This window comes from Ambystoma mexicanum, chromosome 1p (assembly GCF_040938575.1).
Source record: "Ambystoma mexicanum isolate Mex_15411 chromosome 1p, UKY_AmexF1_1, whole genome shotgun sequence".
Lineage (NCBI taxonomy): Eukaryota > Metazoa > Chordata > Amphibia > Caudata > Ambystomatidae > Ambystoma > Ambystoma mexicanum.
Genome location: NC_090921.1, coordinates 774,648,047 through 774,666,822, shown reverse-complemented (window position 1 = coordinate 774,666,822; position 18,776 = coordinate 774,648,047). Strand labels below are relative to the sequence as shown.

The 18,776-nt window shown below is 50.7% G+C and overlaps 1 protein-coding gene across 2 annotated transcripts in view; it reads right to left on the bottom strand.

Annotated features, from left to right (window-relative positions):
• INTS3 (integrator complex subunit 3) overlaps nucleotides 1-18,776 on the bottom strand; it is a 1,800,341-nt gene that overhangs the window by 5,319 nt on the left and 1,776,246 nt on the right. The window lies entirely within an intron of this gene.

Sequence of the window (18,776 nt, the reverse complement as noted above, 5' to 3'; positions counted from 1 at the left end):
CCCCATCATCTCCCCTAAAACTCCCCATACAGCCGTAATCTCTAGATACCTCATCAAACCATGTCCTATATCTGTAACAAACTTCAACTAAAGCCAGCAACTCCGAGCATGGAGAACTACACAACATAAATAACTATTCCAACCTTCAAAAAGCCTCTTCTCCAACCGCTAGATCCACCACCACCAAACAGATCAACTCCCCGAAGCATCTCACTCAATGTGTCAACATTGCTCACAAATTCTTTCATGAAACAGCATCTTACTACCACTTCTCACTGGAGCCATGAAGACCAACCTGATCCAAAGAATAACTTACTCCACTTGTTTGAGGATGACTGCAACAACTGAGAGCCTGCAGATGACCAACCCCTCCAAAACATGGAACGGGAATGACTTCCCTATGCATAGAGGAGCCACAAAGAAACTGATAGAACCAGAAGCTTTGTCACCAACACCTGCTCTGTTGCCAAACATTCTTCTGGCATCTATAATCACCTATGTAAGGACAACATAGGCCTACTTTTCATCACAGAATCCTGGCTCTCAGAGGATCACTTAACATTTATACACAAAACTATTCCCACACGTTACAAACATATGTTTGTCAACAGATCATCTTAATCTACTGGAACGAGAACACACACACACACACACACACCCCCCCCCCCCCCAGGTCTTTACATACACTGCCAACAATTCATACAGAGAGATTAACATCTGGCTTGAGGTGGACGACAACACAGCTATGAAGTCACTCTGCAAACTGCAGTGTAATACACGTCTAAAAACTGATTAAAGAACCCACAATTGATGCCATCTACGGCAACCAGAACCTCACCACGGTTTCCTCCCCCATCTTCTTAAACTGGCAAGATCTCCTATCTTTCCCGTACACCATCTTCACCAAAGCAACAGCGCAGCCAAAATCATCAAAAGCACCCACCACAAAAACCAGACCATGCAAAGAGATCCAACTGTCATCCTCCTGGAAAAACAAAGTCTCCAACCCCATCATACAACAGAAATCCACACTATAACAGCAGTGACCTACTCTGCGACATCTGCAACTGGATGACCCAGACACTGGAAAGCCTAGCAGCAAAAATGTAACAAGTCGGCAAACCAGTTTACGCCCCCACACTTAATTGCATCAAAAAAGGGATCTACGTGATTTCTTTGAGAATATTTTTGTTTAGCACATTTTACACTGCAGCGAAATGTGTTAAAACAAATTTGATGTAATGGACTTCGAAGAAATATTGTACGATGTAATGGTAGAATACTAAAAACTAAAGCTCTAGAAAGTTGGTGAAGAAACTACCTTCGTACAGTCGAATTGGCCTACCATTGACAACTGTGGTTCTAAAGAACAGAAACTATACAAAGCATAATAAGTACATTATTCACATCATATTAGGAGGTTTTGATCGGAGTGAAGTAATCAAAATAATCCCAAAATTAAAAAAATCCTCCAGCTTCCATAATGGCTCTGACCTACGCAAGACCTGACAATTCTACATCAACATAGACAACAAATCTAAGTCCTCCGGGATAGGAATAGGTCAAGCCACAGCATATCTAACTATGGAAGTTCGGCTGACAGAAGATCCCACCCGACATGAAAAGCTTTTTTTGTCCGCTCAGCTCCCAGGACTTCCTCTCATCAGCCAACTCTGGCAAATCAGCAGGCTCTTAGAAAGACCCATGCCCCCCCCACCCCAACCTCAAAACATAAACAAACTGCCTCTATAGCACTGCCAATGTGCATGGGTCATACCTTTGCCTTCAAAATCGCCTTTGTCAAACCTCGCCTAAAAAATAAAAAAAAACAGCCAACCCAAATGACCCAGCATACTAACATTCAATCTCCAACACACCTTGCATCACTGAAATCCTAGAGAAATGTATCTGCCAACAACGAATAGAAAACGTCAAACACATCAGCATGCTTGATGAGTCACAACATTCAGGCCAACAAGAGGACCAGAATCTGCATTATGCTAAGTCATCAGTGCACTACTCGTATCTGCGAGATCCTACTATGAAGACTAGAGAACGTTGGGAGTAAAGCAAAGCGCCCTGCTCTTAATTTTCAAATTTCTGAAAGAACTGAAAGACTTATTGTTCCTTTCAGGTCACATCCTCACAACCAGACAAGCACACTATGTTACAAATCCAGCCTATTTGATATCTGAAAGTCAGCAGATGTTGAATGCACCGATGTTACAGAAGCTGGAGGTTTGTAATCTGTTAGATGCAATGCCGCAAAATGCGTCAAGTTTTCTTAAACTTATGCCAAAGGAAGGTCATTTATTGGCTTCATGGTAGAAACAAAGGCAGACTTGGTCCGAGGAGATAGGTAGACATATTTCTGTGAAAGAGTGGAGGGCCTTTGGAAAGTTCCTGTTAGGGAAAAGATAAATCTAAACTTGCACTATATTCATCAAAGAATATTAGGCCACCTCTACTTGTCTCCAGTCCAAATTAATTTATTGGGTTTAACTGATAGTGATCAATGTTGGGGATGTCAGAGAGAGAAAGGTTCATTGTTACACATGTTGTGGTACCGTCAGGGTGGTGGATTTTTGGAACCATATACTAGAAGAACAAGTTACTTACCAAACTGGTAGCGTTCTTTCGATGGGATGTTCCTCCGACGTATTCAACATCTATGACATGTAATGTCCATAGCTGTGCACTTCGGAAACTTTTCAGCAGAGGGCGTCTCGCGTCGAGCCGATGTCCCTCGAGGGCTTCCGTCAAGGGTCGACGTCCCCGGATCTTATATATAGGATGCACGGTGCCCGTCGCCTCAGTTTAGTTTTTTCCACCAGAACGTGTGGCACCAGTCTCCTGCCAGTATAACTGCCTACAGCCTTGCGGAAATGGAAGCTGTAATCAGAGAGGAAATTCTCCAGAGGGGCAGGCTGGGAGGGCGATGTGGAATACGTCGGAGAAACATCACATCGAAAGAACGTTACCAGTTTGGTAAGTAACTTGTTCTCCGAAGGGATTGTGTCCTCCGACGTATTCCACATCTATGACAGACTCCCAAAGCAGTACCAGACTATGGAGGAGGGAAAGAATTTAGAATGTGAAATTAGATTACCCAATCAAATAGAATAGAGGACCGCCTTAGCAAAGGCCAAATCCTGCCCATGGATGGAATCCAGGGAATAGTGTTGAACAAAAGTATGGACAGAAGCCCATGTGGCTGCTTCACAGATATTCTGAATAGGAACACCCCTTTGTAGAGCAGTGGAGGCAGCCACACCACTAGTGGAGTGCGCCCGTAAGCCTACCGGAGGGTCCTTCCCCACCAAACGGTAGCACTCAGTGATAGTTAGGATAATCCATCTGGACAAGGTCCGTTTGGAAACAGCCTGACCCAAGCGGTGTCCAGCAGAACCAACAAAGAGCTGATCGTCCACTCTGACCCGGGACATCCGTGAAAGATAAAAGCTCAAAGCTCTTCTAGGATCCAACCTATGGAGCCTCTGCTCTTCCTTGCCAGGATGCAGAGGAGGACAAAATGCCGGAAGAATCACCTTCTGGCTCAAATGAAATTCAGACACAACCTTCGGGAGAAAGGAAGGCCGCACCCGCAGGACAACCCTGTCCTTATGGAAAACAAAGGGTGGCTTGGCAGAAAGGGCCTGCAATTCACTCACTCTGTGTGCAGAAGTAACCACAACTAAAAACAGTTGTAAAAGACAACAGTCTCAATGGACAAGAATGTAAGGGCTCAAACGGAGCTCCCATCAGAAACTTTAAAACCAAATTCAAATCCCAACCCGGCACCTGGAAAGGGGACGGTGGGAACACATTAGACAGTCCTTTTAGAAACTGCGCAATCAAAGGAATCTTAAAGTAAGAACACTCTTCAGAGGAGCGCTTGAATATGGACAGCGCTGCCAGGTAACCCTTAATGGTACCCACTTGAAGGCCCTTGTGGGCTAAAGAAAGCAGAAAAGACAACACCATAGGAATAGAACATTGGAAAGGATCCACATTCTGTCCCCTGCACCAGTCGCAGAACTTCCGCCAACAGCAACGGTACAGGGACTTTGTTGCGGCCCGCCTGGCCCGAAAGCAACACCTCCATCACGTCATCCGGGAGGTCCCAATCCTTGTTTCTCAACCTTTCAGATACCAAGCATGAAGGTTGAGAGACCTGACCTCTGGATGGAGAACCCGATCCCCCTCCGGTGAGAGCAGATCGTCTCTGTAGGGAAGACGGCATAGAGGGCAGATGGACATGTTGAGAAGGTCTGGATACCACGCTCTACTGGACCAATCCGGAGCAATGAGGATCATTCGGGAACCAAACCTCCGTAACCGAACCTCCGTAACATCTGCAACACCCGAGGAATGACGGGGACTGGAGAAAACACGTACAGCAGTGCGAATGACCAATGCACTACGAACGCGTCTCCTAAGGCTCCTCTTGGAGGAAATTCCCTTGAGCAGAATCTCTCGCACTTCCGGTTGACACTGTGGCGAAGAGATCCACTTGTGGGGTTCCCCAAAGGGCGAAGATCTCCAAAAGGACTTCCTGAGCCAACTCACACTCGTGAGAGACGTGCTCTGCCTGCTCAAAGTGTCTGCCGCCGCATTTTCCTCTCCGGCCAGATGAACTGCCGAGATCGAGATTTTCTGTTGGATGGCCCAGAACCAGAGCTGTATTGCCTCCCTGCACAACAGGAGTGACCCTGCCCCCCCCTTTTTGTTGAGGTAATGCATGGCCACTGTGTTGTCTGTCATAATCAGGACAGTCTTCCCCCGCACAGACGGCAGAAAAGCCTTCAGGACCAGCCTGATGGCTCTCAGCTCTAATAAATTGATGTGGAGTCTGGATTCTGACAGAGACCAATGGCTGCTGGCTGTCAGCTTGTTGGCATGAGCACCCCATCCTGTGAGGGATGCATCCGTCACGATCGACACCTCCGGCCGTGGTTGCCAAAACGGTGCCCCCTTCATCAGATTGCCTACGTTGCCCCACCATAGAAGATCCTGGGCGACGAGAGCGGAATCTGAACGGGATCCGACATCTTGCCGGAGAACTGCGACCACTGCATCTTGAGAGCCCACTGCAGGGATCTCATCCACAGTCTGGCCTCTGGCATCAGAAAAATGCAGGACGCAATGAGGCCGAGCAAGCTCAAGAATTCGAAAGCCAGGAGACGCTGGGCACTTTGAAACTTGTCCACCATCTGCAGAATGTGTGATGCGCTCTCACTTGGGGAGGCGAACACTGCCCCAGGGACGTGTCGAGCACTGCTCTGATGTATTGGAGCCGCTGGGAAGGTGTCAAATGCGACTTCTTTAAATTCAGGGAGACGCCCAGCTTGTGAAGGGAATGGCAGGTGACGGATAGATGATCCAGGGCTTGCTCGGGAGAACCCGCCATAATCAGCCAAGCATCCAGGTAGGGGTAGATGTGAATCCCACCTCTCCTGAGGTACGCTGCCACAACCAACATCAGCTTGGTGAAGACCCTCGGGGCGAAGGTCAATCCGAATGGCAGGACCCGAAAATGAAAGTTCGAGTCGCCAGCCGCGAACCTCAGGTACTTCCTGTGCTGGGATGAATGGGCACATGAAAGTAAGCATCCTTGAAGTCCAGAGACACCAACCAATCCTGAAGTTGAAGGGCCTGGAGGACTTGAGAAAGAGTGACCATCTTGAACTTGTCCTTCCTTAGAAGCTTGTTCAGCCAACGCAAGTCCATGATGGGACTTAATCCCCCGTCTTTCTTTAGGATCAAAAAATAAGGGGAATACCATCCCTTGTTCCTCTCCGCTACAGGCACCAGTTCTATGGCGCCTTTCTCCAGCAGGCATAGGATTTCCTGCGCAAGGAGCGGATCCGGACGCTTCAAAGAAAGCTTCCCCAGCGGATTGTCGCGAGGCCTCTGCCGGAAGGGGAGACAGTAGCCGTGGGCTATGATATCCAGAACCCACACATCTGAAGTAATGGCACGCAATTCTCCAAGATGCTGCGCAAGTCTGCCCCCAACCGGCGAACCATGGGAAATGGCCTCATGACTGAGCTGGAGCGGCAGTGCCTTAGGGCAAAGAGGCAACTGCCCGAGCGGCTTTGGCACCCAGAGTACCCTGTCCATCACGGGTACCCTTACATTGGCCCCTTTGACTGGCAGCTCCTCTCGATCTACCAAAAGAGGAGTAGAAACGAAAGGAACCTCCCCTCCATTGCTGTCCTAGGACAAAAAGGCAGAGGTTGACGTACTGCAGCGCTCAAAGACTTTTGCTGCAGCTCTGGAGATCTACAACCTCTCAAGGCTCCCGTCAGCCTTGCTGCCAAATAAATGACCACCATCAAAGGGCATGTTCAGAAGACGGGTTTGCACATCAGGAGCAAACCCAGACTTCCGCAACCACGCAAACCTGCGTAGGACGGTGCTCGCAGCCATGGGCTGGCTGACACAGTCTGCCGTGTCCAAATCCTACTGAAGGGATTCACACATAGCAACCTTGCCATCACGCACGAGGGCCAGGAAGCCACGCCTTTCCTCCCCCTCGGGAATATGCTCAGCCGCTAAGGAAGCACAGTTCCACAGAGTGTGTGTAAATCTTGCCAAGGCACATGTGGAGTTGACAACTTTCAGTGCCATGCTCCCTGAAGAAAAGACCTTCCAAGCCCACCCGTCGAAGCGCTTGTTGTCCCTATCCGGAGGGATGGTAGGGTACGCCTGCTGCCTCGAGGTGGCCGTAGCCGCCTGAACCATCAAACTCTCCAGAGTGGGGTGAGTAGACAAATAGCTGGGGTCGCTAACAGATGGGCGGTACTTTGACAAATTCTTATTGACCGCCAGAGGCGAATCCGGGGCCTGCCAAGCCGATGACACCCTTTTTTGCAATGTAAGGTGGAAGGGCAATACCGGGTCAGAGGGGGGACCTTGGTCCAAAATGTCAGTAAGGTCATCCTGAATAAAATCCTCAGGAGGACTGGACCACCCCAGGTATTCAGAGACCCTAGACATGAGCCACCTGTAGGAAGAGTCTGCATGAGCCCCCGGCTCAGGCCTACCAAACTCAACTTCCGGAGAAGTATCCAGGCCACTGGCATCCTGGAGGGTCTGCCTCAACTCCTCCAAAGGACTGTCGCCCAACAATCCCGGAGCCTCATCCTGAGAAGCAGGGTCTCCAATCTCCGATCTTTCCTCCTCTTCAAAAATGTCAGGCAAAGGTTCATTTAGTGGAAACCCAGCCAAAGTGACAGAAGAGGGCCTGGGACTCAATACCGGCCTCCCAGATGTAGTGGAAGCTCCATGAAACTCCTCAGACACATTACGGCCAAAAAATGCAGACGGCGAGGGCATCGAGAACATCGATGTCGAGACTGCCGAGGGCTTCTACGCCAGAATCCACGCCGCGGGTGTCGACACTGAAACCTTCGGCGTCGACGCCGCCACAGGCGTGGGCTGATAGGATGGTAAAGCATCGTCCGAGTCCGACTGAGCCGGCGCGAACGAGTCGATGCCGTCGTTGGTACCACCACAGGCTGCAACGGTCTCGCTGGGGACGAGGACCAAGACCTGGACGCAGGTCTCTTGCGACTGCTCTTGTCCACACGGGACCTTGAGGGCTCCCGGTGCGAGTCGCGGCGTGAGCACGAGGGCGTGCGAGCCGCGGATCGAGAGCGTTCTCCGTCGGCTTCGCAAGAAGGCACGACAGGAACCACGCCTTGCGACTAGAAAATCACCAACATTTGTTCTTTAAAACCCTCCCACTCCTCCGGAGTCGAAGACTTCGTGGGACAGGCTACCTTTCACACAGCGTCATCCTCCGAAGAGGACGAGGAAGGCGGCCGGTGCCGGCGCTTCTGAGAGTGCCGCGAGGACGAGGAATGGCAGGAACCACTCCGGGACTGAGAACCTCGAGCTTCCTCCCAGAGAGTCGTCCCTCGAATCGTCAGTGGAAACTCTAGACTTCGATCCAGACTTACAGGACTTCGAGGGCTTACCTGCACGGAGCTTCCCCTTCCTTTCACGCAAGGCCTTGGCGGTTAGAGACTGACATTTGGAGCAGTCGTCGGTGTCGTGCGACTCCCAGGCACCATAAGCAAATACGGTGCGGTCAGTCAACAACATCTTTGACTTGCAGTCCCGGCAAGTCTTGAACGTGGACCTTGGGGTCGAAGAAATAGACATCATAAGAGTTCGAATAAAGTTTCCGAAGTGCACAGCTGTGGACATTACATGTCATAGATGTGGAATACGTCAGAGGACACAATCCCTTCGAAAGATGACACAGTCTGGAATATTTCATTCCCACCAAATTCATTGGCAGTGATTTTACAGTCACCAAGAAGTGGATGTGAAATAGATTGAGTCTTTATGTTGGATTAACAAGGCCCTTCTGGTGGCAACTATGCAAATACTGAGGGTGTGGAAAATGAGAAAGAAACTGTATGTGGAAAGCTGGTTACTGGATATGCAAATACTTTCGAACTTTGAAAAATCAATCTTTCATAAGCAACATAGAGACGGAATGTATATGGAATTGTGGGGTCCTTTCAATGAACTATACGGGTGAATACAGGTTAGAGTGTTTGGTTATGAAATATATAGGTGTTAGATGTGAAGGGGGTTGTTATGGGGATATATGTTTGTCTTATGATTTTCCTGTTGGTTTGTTCTATGTGTAGTTCTTTGTTACTGTAATCTAAGTTAGGTTTTGGAATGTTAGTAGAACTGTTAGTTTAAGTCGATACATTTTTAATTACAGTTATAATGTGATGAGATGAACAAGTTACTCTCTTACCTGGTAACGTTTTTTTGATGGGATGGTCCGAAGATGTATTCCATATCAATGACCTGTAATCACCACAGCTGTGCTGCTTTGGAAAATCTTCAGCGTCTGCGTCCTGCGTCGATGACGTCGATACGCCCCCCTGGAGGACCTCCTCCGACGGCCGGCTGTTATAAGTAGGATGCACGACGCCCGTAGCCTCAGTTGTAGTTTTTTCCTAGAACATGTGGCACCAGTCTTCTGCCAGTCTGACACACAAAGCCTTGCGGAAACGTAAACTACAATCGCATAAGAAATTCTGTAGCGGGGAAGGCAGGGAGGGAGCGATATGGAATATGTCGTCGGACCATCCAATCGAAAGAACGTTACCAGGTAAGAGAGTAACTTGTTCTTCGAGGGGATTGGGTCCTCTGACGTATTCCATATCAATGACAGACTCCAAAAGCAGTACCAATGCAAGGAGGTGGGAAAAGAATTTAGAAAACAGAAATTTAGAATGCCCAATCAAATTGCAGAGTAACGGACCGCCTTGTCAAAGGCCAGATCCTGCCCACGGATGGAATTGAGGGAGTACTGACGTACAAAAGTATGTACCGAAGCCCAGGTGGCTGCATCACAGATGTTACGAATAGGAACACCCCTCTGTAGGGCAGTAGAGGCAGCCATACCCCTGGTAAAAAGGGCCCGCAAGCCGAACGGTGGGTCCTTACCCGCCAAGCGTTAACACTCATAGATAGCCAAAATAATCCAGCGAGACAAAGTCTGTTTCGTCACAGCTTGTCCCAAACGCTTTCCAGCATAACCAATGAAGAGTTGATCGTCCACTCTGACCCGGAACATGCGTGAAATATAAAAGCTTAACGCTCACCTAGGATCAAGCCTATGGAGCCTCTCCCCTTCCTTAACAGAATGTGGAGGATAAAATGCCGGAAGAACAACCTTCTGGCCTAAATGAAATTCCGACACCACCTTCGGAAGAAAGGAAGGACGAACTCTAAGGACAACCCTGTCCTTATGAAACACAGTGAAGGGTGGCTTAACTGAAAGTGCCTGTAACTCACTCACTCTGCGAGCGGAAGTGACCGCAACTAAAAACACAGTTTTAAGAGTTAACAGTCTCAAAGGGCATGAATACAAAGGCTCAAACGGAGCACCCATCAGAAACTTGAGAACAAGGTTCAAATCCCAACCGGGCACCTGGAAAGGTGACGGAGGGAACACATTAGTGAGCCCTTTCAGAAACTGAGAAATTAAAGGAATTTTAAAATAGGAACACTCTTCAGATGAGCGTTTAAATATGGACAGCGCCGCCAGGTAACCTTTAACGGTACCCACTTGTAAGCCCCTGTGGCCCAAAGAAAGCAAAAAAGACAGAACCATGGGAATGTCACATGCAAAAAGATCCACATTCTTAACCCTGCACCAGTCGCAGAATTTACGCCAATGGTACAGGGACTTTGTTGCGGGCCGTCTGGCCAAGAGCAACACCTCCGTCACGTCTTCAGGGAGGTCCCAATCCTTATACCTCAACCTTTCAGAAACCAAGCGTGAAGGTTGAGGGATCGGACCTCTGGATGGAGAACCTGACCCTCCTCCCGTGAGAGCAGATCGTCTCGGTAGGGAAGACGACGTGGAGGGCAGATGAACAAGTCGAGAAGGTCCGGGTACCACGTCCTCCGGGCCCACGCCGGAGCAATGAGGATCATCCGGGAACCGAACCTCCGTAACCTCTGCAGTACTTGCGGGATGACGGGGACTGGAGGAAACGCGTACAGCAGTGGGAATGACCACTCCACCACAAATGCGTCTCCTAAGGCTCCTTTTGGAGGAAATTCCAGCAAGCGGAACCTCTCGCACTTCCGGTCGACACTGGAGGCGAAGAGATCCACTTGAGGGGTCCCCCAAAGGGCGAAGATCTCCAGGAGAATCTCCTGAGCCAACTCCCACTCGTGAGAGATCACGCACTGCCTGCTCAGAGCGTCCGCCGTCTCGTTTTCGTCTCCGGCCAGATGAACTACCGAGATCGAAACTTCCTGCTGGATTGCCCAGAACCAGAGCTGCATCGCCTCCCTGCACAGAGGAAGTGACCCTGCGCCCCCCTTTTTGTTGAGGTAGTGCATGGCCACCGTGTTGTACGTCAGGATCAGGTCATTCTTCCTTCGCAGTCGGCAGAAAAGCCTTCAGGGCTAGCCTGACGGCCCTCAGCTCCAACAGATTGATATGGAGTCTGGACTCCGACGGAGACCAACGATCGCTGACTGTCAACTCGTTGGCATGAGCTCCCCATCCCGTGAGGGATGCGTCCGTCACGATCGTCACCTCCGGCCAGGGTAGCCAAAATGGAGCCCCCTTCATCAGATTGTCTTCGACGGCCCACCACAGAAGGTCCTGGGCGACCAAGGACGGCACCTGAACAGGGTCTGACAACCTGCCGGAGGACAGACCACTGGAGCTTGAGTGCCCATTGCAAAGATCTCATCCGCAACCTGGCCTCTGGCACCAGAAGAATGCAGGATGCCATGAGGCCGAGCAATCTCAAGAACTCGATAGCTGGGAGACTCTGGGCAAGTTGAAACTTGTGCACCATCTGCTGAATGTGATGAGCCCTCACCTGGGGAGGAACACACTGACCCAGGGACGTGTCGAGCACAGCTCAGATGTACTGGAGCCTCTGAGTTGGTGTCAAATGGGACTTCTTTAAGTTGAGGGAGAAGCCCAGCTTGTGGAGGGAGTGGCAGGTGACCGACAGATGATCCAGGACTTGCTCGTGAGAGCGCGCCCTGATCAACCAATCGTCCAGGTAGGGGTAGACGTGAATCCCCCCTTTCCTGAGGTGCGCTGACACCACTACCATGAGCTTGGTGAAGACCCTCGGGCGGAGGTCAATCCGAACGGCAGGACCCGAAACTGAAAGTGCAAGTCGCCAACCGCGAACCTCAGGTACTTCTTGTGCTTTGGATGTATCGGCACATGAAAATAAGCGTCCTTGAGGTCGAGAGACACCAACCAATCCTGAAGTTGAAGGGCCTGCAGGACTTGAGAGAGAGTAACCATCTTGAACTTGTCCTTCCTGAGGAGTTTGTTCAAACCGCGCAAGTCCATGATGGGTCTCAAACCCCTGTCTGTCTTGGAAATCAAAAAATAAGGGGAATACCATCCCTTGTTCCTCTCCGCTACAGGCACCAGTTCTATGGCGCCTTTCTCCAGCAGGAATTGAATTTCCTGCGCAAGGAGCGGATCCGGACTCTTCAAAGAGAGATTCCCCGGTGGATTGTCTCGAGGCCTCTGCCGGAAAGGAAGACAGTAGCCGTGGGTTATGATCTCCAGAACCCACATATCTGAAGTAATGGCCCGCCACTCTGCAAGATGCTGCACCAGCCTTCCCCCAACCGGCGAACCATGGGACATGGCCTCATGACTGAGCTGAAGCGGCTGCGGCGTTGCCTGAGGGCAAAGAGGCAACAGCCCGAGCGGCCTTGGCACCTCGAGTACCTTGCTTTCCACCTCTGGCACTCCTACGGTGGCCCCTTTGACTGGCAGCTCCTCTCGCTTTACCAAAGGACGAGTAATAACGAAAGGAACCTCCCCTCCATTGCTGTCCCCTAGGACGAAAAGGCAGAGGTTGGCGAACTGCAGCGCCCAACGACTTCGCTGCAGCTTTGGAGGTCTGCAACCTCTCAAGGCTCTCGTCAACCTTGCTGCCAAAAAGATGTTCCCTGTCAAAGGGCATGTTGAGGAGCCGGGCCTGCACATCAGGAGCAAACCCCGACTTCCGCAACCACACAAACCTGCGTATCACAGTGCCCGCCGCCATGGACCGGCTGATGCAATCTGCCATGTCCAAACCCGACTGAACGGCCTCACACATGGTGTCCTTACCATCCTGAACCATGGCAAGGAAACCATCCCGTTCATCCCCTTCGGGAATATGTTCAGCCGCTAAGGAAACACAGTTCCACAGAGTGTGCGTGAAACGTGGCAAGGCACATACGGAGTTGGCCGCCTGAAGCGCCATACCCCCTGAAGAAAACACTTTCTTCGCCCAGCCGTCAAAACGCTTGTCGTCCCGATCAGGAGGGATGGTAGGATACAACACCTGCTTTGCCGGGGCTGTAGCCGCCTGCACCACCAAACTCTCCGGAGTGGGGTGCTTGGTCAAGTAGCAGGGGTCGCTACTGGCTGGGCGGTATTTTCACGGCAAAGACTTGCCCACTGCCGGGAGACTCTCCGAAGCAGTCCAAGCCGCCGCCACCATCCTCTGTAGAGCCGTATGAAACGGCAGTACCGGGTCAGTTGGTGGACCTTGGTCGAGGATATCCGTAAGGTCATCCTGAAGAAAATCCCCTGGGGGAGCAGACCAACCCAAGTACTCGGTGACCCTGGACATAAGGCGCCGGTACAAGGAGTCTGCATGAGTGCCAGGCTCAGGCCTACAAAACTCCACCTCCGGAGAGGTGTCCAGCCCACTAGCATCGTGCAGGGATTGCCGCAAGTCTTCAATCTGGCTATGGCCCGAGAAAATCTCGTCCGGTACCGTATCTGGAACTATGCCATCATCAGAGCCCTCATCCACCTCCGAAATAAACTCTAGCTGGCGGAAAGAAGGCACAGAATGCAGAAGAAAGCCATGCTTGACCTTTGCCAGAGCCTTTCTAGGCGGTTCCACTGAGCCCCGGGGAACCCCCGTCGAAACAGCCTCGAGAGGCGTCGAGTGAATCGGCATTGACGCCGAACGCAGCGCCGACAGCATCGATGGCGCCGGCACAGTCCTCGAGGCCGGGGCCCCGAGCGTGTCCCTCGACAGCCTGGGCGCTGATGACTTCTTCGAAGGCGGGGCTTCGAAAGAGTCCGTCGACTACCTCGGCACCGCCGGCGTCGACATCTTCCTTGAAGACACCACAGGTTCACATGGTCTCGAGCTCGTTGAGGACCGGGACCTGGAACGGGCATGCCGAGAACGATTCCCCTTGTCCGAGCGGGACCTTTCCCGCGAATCATGACGACCACCCGAGCCCGAAGGCGTACGAGCGGCGTCTCTCGACCGATCATGACCGACCCCACTCGGAGGCGCGGACAGACCAGTGCCCGGCGATTCGAGAATCGCCAACATTTTCTTACTGAAGGAAGCCCATTCCTCTGGCGTTGCGTGCTTGGTGGGATAAACGGCCCGCCGACGGGCGCAGTCCCCGGAAGAGGACGGGGAAGGCGACCGATGACGGCGCTTCCGGGAGTGCCTCGAAGAGGCAGGACCGACTCCGGGACCGAGACCCACTGGACTTCCGACGACGACGCGGAGAGTCGCCTCTCGAATCGTCCGTCGAAAGCCCCGCAGACCTCGACTTCCGTGGCTTAGACACCTTACCTACTGATAACTTCTTCTTGCGCTCCCGCAAGGCTTTGGACGGGAGCGACTGGCAATCGACACAGTCATCCGTGTCATGGGCCTCCCCGAGGCACCAGAGGCAGGCGTCGTGCGAGTCCGTAACCGACATCTTGGACCCACAGCCCCGCACTTCTTAAAGCCCGGACGCTGTGTGGAAGACGAGGTAGACATCTTCACGAAGCAAGACTTCACAATTACGAAACAGGTTGGAAGAACCGAGAAAGAACAAGAACTCCAAAGAGTCGAGGCGCGCCGGGATCTCCAAAGCGAACACGTTCGCGGAAAAAACGTAACTGAGGCTACAGGCGTCGTGTGTCCTACTTATAACATCCAGTGATGTCGGCCGTCGGAGGTCGTCCTCGAGGGCGGCGTATCGACGCAGGACGCAGAAGATTTTCCGAAGCAGCACAGCTGTGGTGATTACATGTCGTTGATATGGAATACGTCAGAGGACCCAATCCCCTCGAAATATTTTAATAGTCCACATCGTTGTGCGGAAGGTGCAGGAAGTACCTATTTTTACCGTGACACACAGCGGAGCTGTGAGCCTGAGGTGTGAGCCTGTCTGCAGCAGCAGTCCACATCGTTGTGCGGAAGGTGCAGGAAGTACCTATTTTTACCGTGTGACACCGCGCAGCGGTGAGCCTGAGGTGTGAGCCAGTCTGCAGCAGTCCGCTGCAGACGCAAAGTCGAATGGAGCCAGAGGTACGTCCTTTGAAAGTTTTGAAAAGTTTGAAAACATTCCCGAAGGACTTTCAGTCGACAAAAACATCCAAGTCGGGGGAGAAAATTAGCCCGGGAAAGAGGAGGAGGAGCAAGTCTGACTCGGCACCCAGACCGACGGCGACCCCCTCTATCCTAGAACTGTTAGCTACTAATCAGTTAACTCCTAAAACCCCCATAACCAAGGATTTGACTTATGTACAAGTTCGGCTACAAGGCCCTGCGAAGAATATCGAAGCAGGGAACTTTAGCCTACCTGAACCACGAGACCAAGCGAGAGATTCTTCCGTGCTGACGGCCTCCCAGCTTATGCCTCGGCTGGGAACAGCCAGGGAGGCACGATCGGTCGAGCAGCGGGTCTCATCGGCCATGGAGGACCATGGGTTGGGAGGTCCGGCGGAGCCTCGCACGACCTCGCTCTCGCCAGCGCACACGCCTTTCCCGGCACCCGGGCCCGTTCCACGGGGCACCGGACCGGATCTGGACCCTCAGCTCGGAGCCCGGTCGGGTGCGGCTGGAGGAGGGTGCCAGTCAGGCCTCCATCATCAGTCGGGCTGCGGCAATGACGAAAATCCGGAACCGGACGAAAAAGGGATCGGCCTGAAGCTCTCTCCCCTACTAAACCAGACACTGATCCAGAAATGAGGTGGAGCGGTGCTAGAAATCGCAACCATGTCAACAGGGGGCTACGTGGGGGAAAGCAGACAGGTGAGGGAGCAAAGACTATGGGCGTATCCGAAATAAACGGAATACCCCCTCATCGAACAACTATTGAGGGGGAGAGAAAAACCCCCTGCGTGGAAGGAGACGTGGCGATAAACCCGCTAGCTATAACAGAAAAGAGCGACTTTGTGCCAAATGTGATCTCCATTCAAGCAATGCTGCATGATACAGGTCACGCCAGTGAGAAAATTATGCAAGGCATGGGCAAAAATCTGGCAAGGGCCGCCAAGCCTATTAGAGAAGTCAGAGACAGTGTGATAATCGCCGACCCCGATAAAGATAGGGAATCGGATGAAGAGGACTTGGAGAGCAATAACCAAACAGAGGGAGAGCCGGAGGATTCTAATAAGGAAACGGACGGTGAACAATTGAAAACTGGATCTGGTTTAAAAAGGAAAAAAAGAGGCAAAACTAATACCCCGGCGAAAGCTAGGCCTCAAGGAGTAAAAAAAAAAACAGCGAATACAAGGTCGTTAAAGATTACTATGCTGGGGGAACAAAAATCAAGAAAAAGTAGTAAAAAAGGTGGACTGATGTCAAAAGGGCTGCACAACCCACTGCAGTCACGCCCGTTAAAAGATTTTTTTCATTCAGCAACACAAAAGAAAACCGAGAATTGACACAGAAATATCAGACGCGGAAATGCTGGAAATAGCAACTCTAACACAGCCCGCGCAAAAACAGAGGAGAACTGAGTCACCCACAGCGGCAAGAGACATACAAGCCCGGTCCAACGGCTCCTCGCAGGAAAAAGCCATGATATCCATAAATTAACCACATACAGACACCGAAAAATCAAAGGCCTCCGAGAGTCCAGAATCGGTCATTTTGAGCATAAATGGCCATCCAAGCGGTAGGATCGAGAGTCCCCAGATCCAAAGTCCCCTGAATGGGGTGTCACAAACCATAGAGGAGATACTCGTTTCTGACGAAGACCAGGAAGAAGAGGGGTCTAAGGGGGTTCAATCTGATTGGGAATCCAATCGAACGTCGCAGGCACAGCAGGACAGAGATGATCGTCTGGCCTGGACAAAGCCCCATCTGTCCAGGAGGCTACCCTCGGTTTCACCCTCGTCATCTACGAAATTTGTATCACCAAGAAACCCCCCTATATCGACAGAAATTCAACAGCAACAGGGGAATGCCCTGGCCTAGACTCATCAGCAGTATTGTGAAGATCGGATAAAACCCAAGCCTCACCGAAAAAGAGACAACTCTGCGGAATTGCAGTGACACTACAAAATGAATCTCCAAATAAGAAATCAGAAATGATTTCTATCATGTCAGCCATGACCATTGTATTACCCCCCTTCTGTAAGCTGTATGAAACAATCAAAGAAAACGTACAAGACAACACAGCAATTCTTTCTAATATAATGGCGAAATTGGCCCAGATAGATAGCCTTCCACCAGCAAATGCTGAAAAAACGCTCAATCAGAAAACTCAGTGTGAAAGGAAAATCGAAGCTTTGGAGAAAAAGATCAAGAACATGGAAAACTCGACTGGGACCCAACTAGTAAGAGCGACAGATGGATCCCAGAAAACTTCAAATCAGAAAACAATGTGGGAAACTAAAATCGAAGCGTTGGAAAAAAAGATCGAGACCTTGGAATTACTGAACAAAAGGTCTATAACAAGGACATCTGTCTGCGAAGATGCTGTAGATGAGCCCGCACCGCAGACAAATGGAAAAAAGAAAACCCTGCTGAGATTGACACAAGAGAAACCAGAAGCGGGGCTACTAGCCAAAGCACAAAAGACGCAGCCACACAATTGACCTGACGGAAAGGAAATTAAACCTTAAGGAGGACACCAAAACGTCGATAAAAGTAGACTTGAGGGGGCCGGGCCTGGGTGAATCACTAGCCAACAAAAATCGACACGATCCAAGAACTCGAGCAGAGGAGACCGACCCCGTGAGATCTCCAAGAACAATAGACGAATTCCTAGGATGTACCGACTTAATGAACATCTCTACTCACTCAGAAAAGGGGTCTCGGGAGTCAAGGGAACCCGCTACAGAAGGTGGGGTAAAAAAGCCCTGCAAAGATCGGGCTGAAAATCCCACAGTCAAGTCCAAGATGGACACGGACGGTTTCATCCAGAGCAAGAATAAAGCAACAAGCCTGTCAGGCGCACAGGAAGTTGTACCCCAAGCGACTGCGGAAAATGAGAAGCTCCAGACATACGTATCCAGGACAAGAAGAAGCCCCCCCAAACCACGAGCAGCTCGTGAAAGGGTAGACATCCAAAGAAGCCCACAGAAGTACCGAGTAGAAAAAGGCGAATTGGAAAATAGAAAAAAAGCACAAGATGAGATACGAGTTTTCAAGCTGGAACAAAGGGAAGTAGACAAAAACTTCCTAATTCTAAACAGACCGACAATACTCCAAATAACAAAGAGAATGCAAACGCTGAAAAAGATTAGAACACAGGACCTCGTGCTTGTTGAACCCTATCATAGGGAAAAGAAGGCGAAAGTATTTCTGCATTTGAAAGCAGCCGCCATCAAACACATTGATGAGTCATTCTATGAAGAATTCGAGCAACTGGGCTTTTCTTTGACGGAACAAAAAAGGAAGACGAATAGACAAGACCTGGAAGAGGAAAAGATGGAAAAGCCAAAACTCCAATATCATTACAGATCCAAAACTGAGGATTTATACCATCAAAGCCGAGGGCATAAGACCCAGGAAAGGCAGGAAACATTCAGACGTTTACACTATCAAGACAGGGATGCTAAAGGGCCCACTGACCAGATGGAAAGAGATCACACAAACCCAAGACAATATTGACGCACAAAGGAACAGTCCGACTGGACTGGGAACCCAACGAGAAACAATAGAGAGGATCAGAGACAAGTCGGATCCCGCAGCAGTTCAGACCGAGAACACACAAAGGACACGATAAATAATCATGTAATGCATCAGGAAAAAACGGAAGACGAAAGACAACCTAAAGGTCCATGGAAGTGGCTAATGTCAAATTGGATGAAAAATAATGGCAAATAGCAACGACCAGGGTTAGCTTGCCTCAACGATCCCAGCAAAAATCCCAGCGAAAAAAGCAGCGAGCAACCCATAAAGGAATCCTATATTCTGGGCTCATGGAATACGAGAGGCCATTCGCACCTCACGATACCTGGAGACGTCGATCTGGGTTTGTATGACATC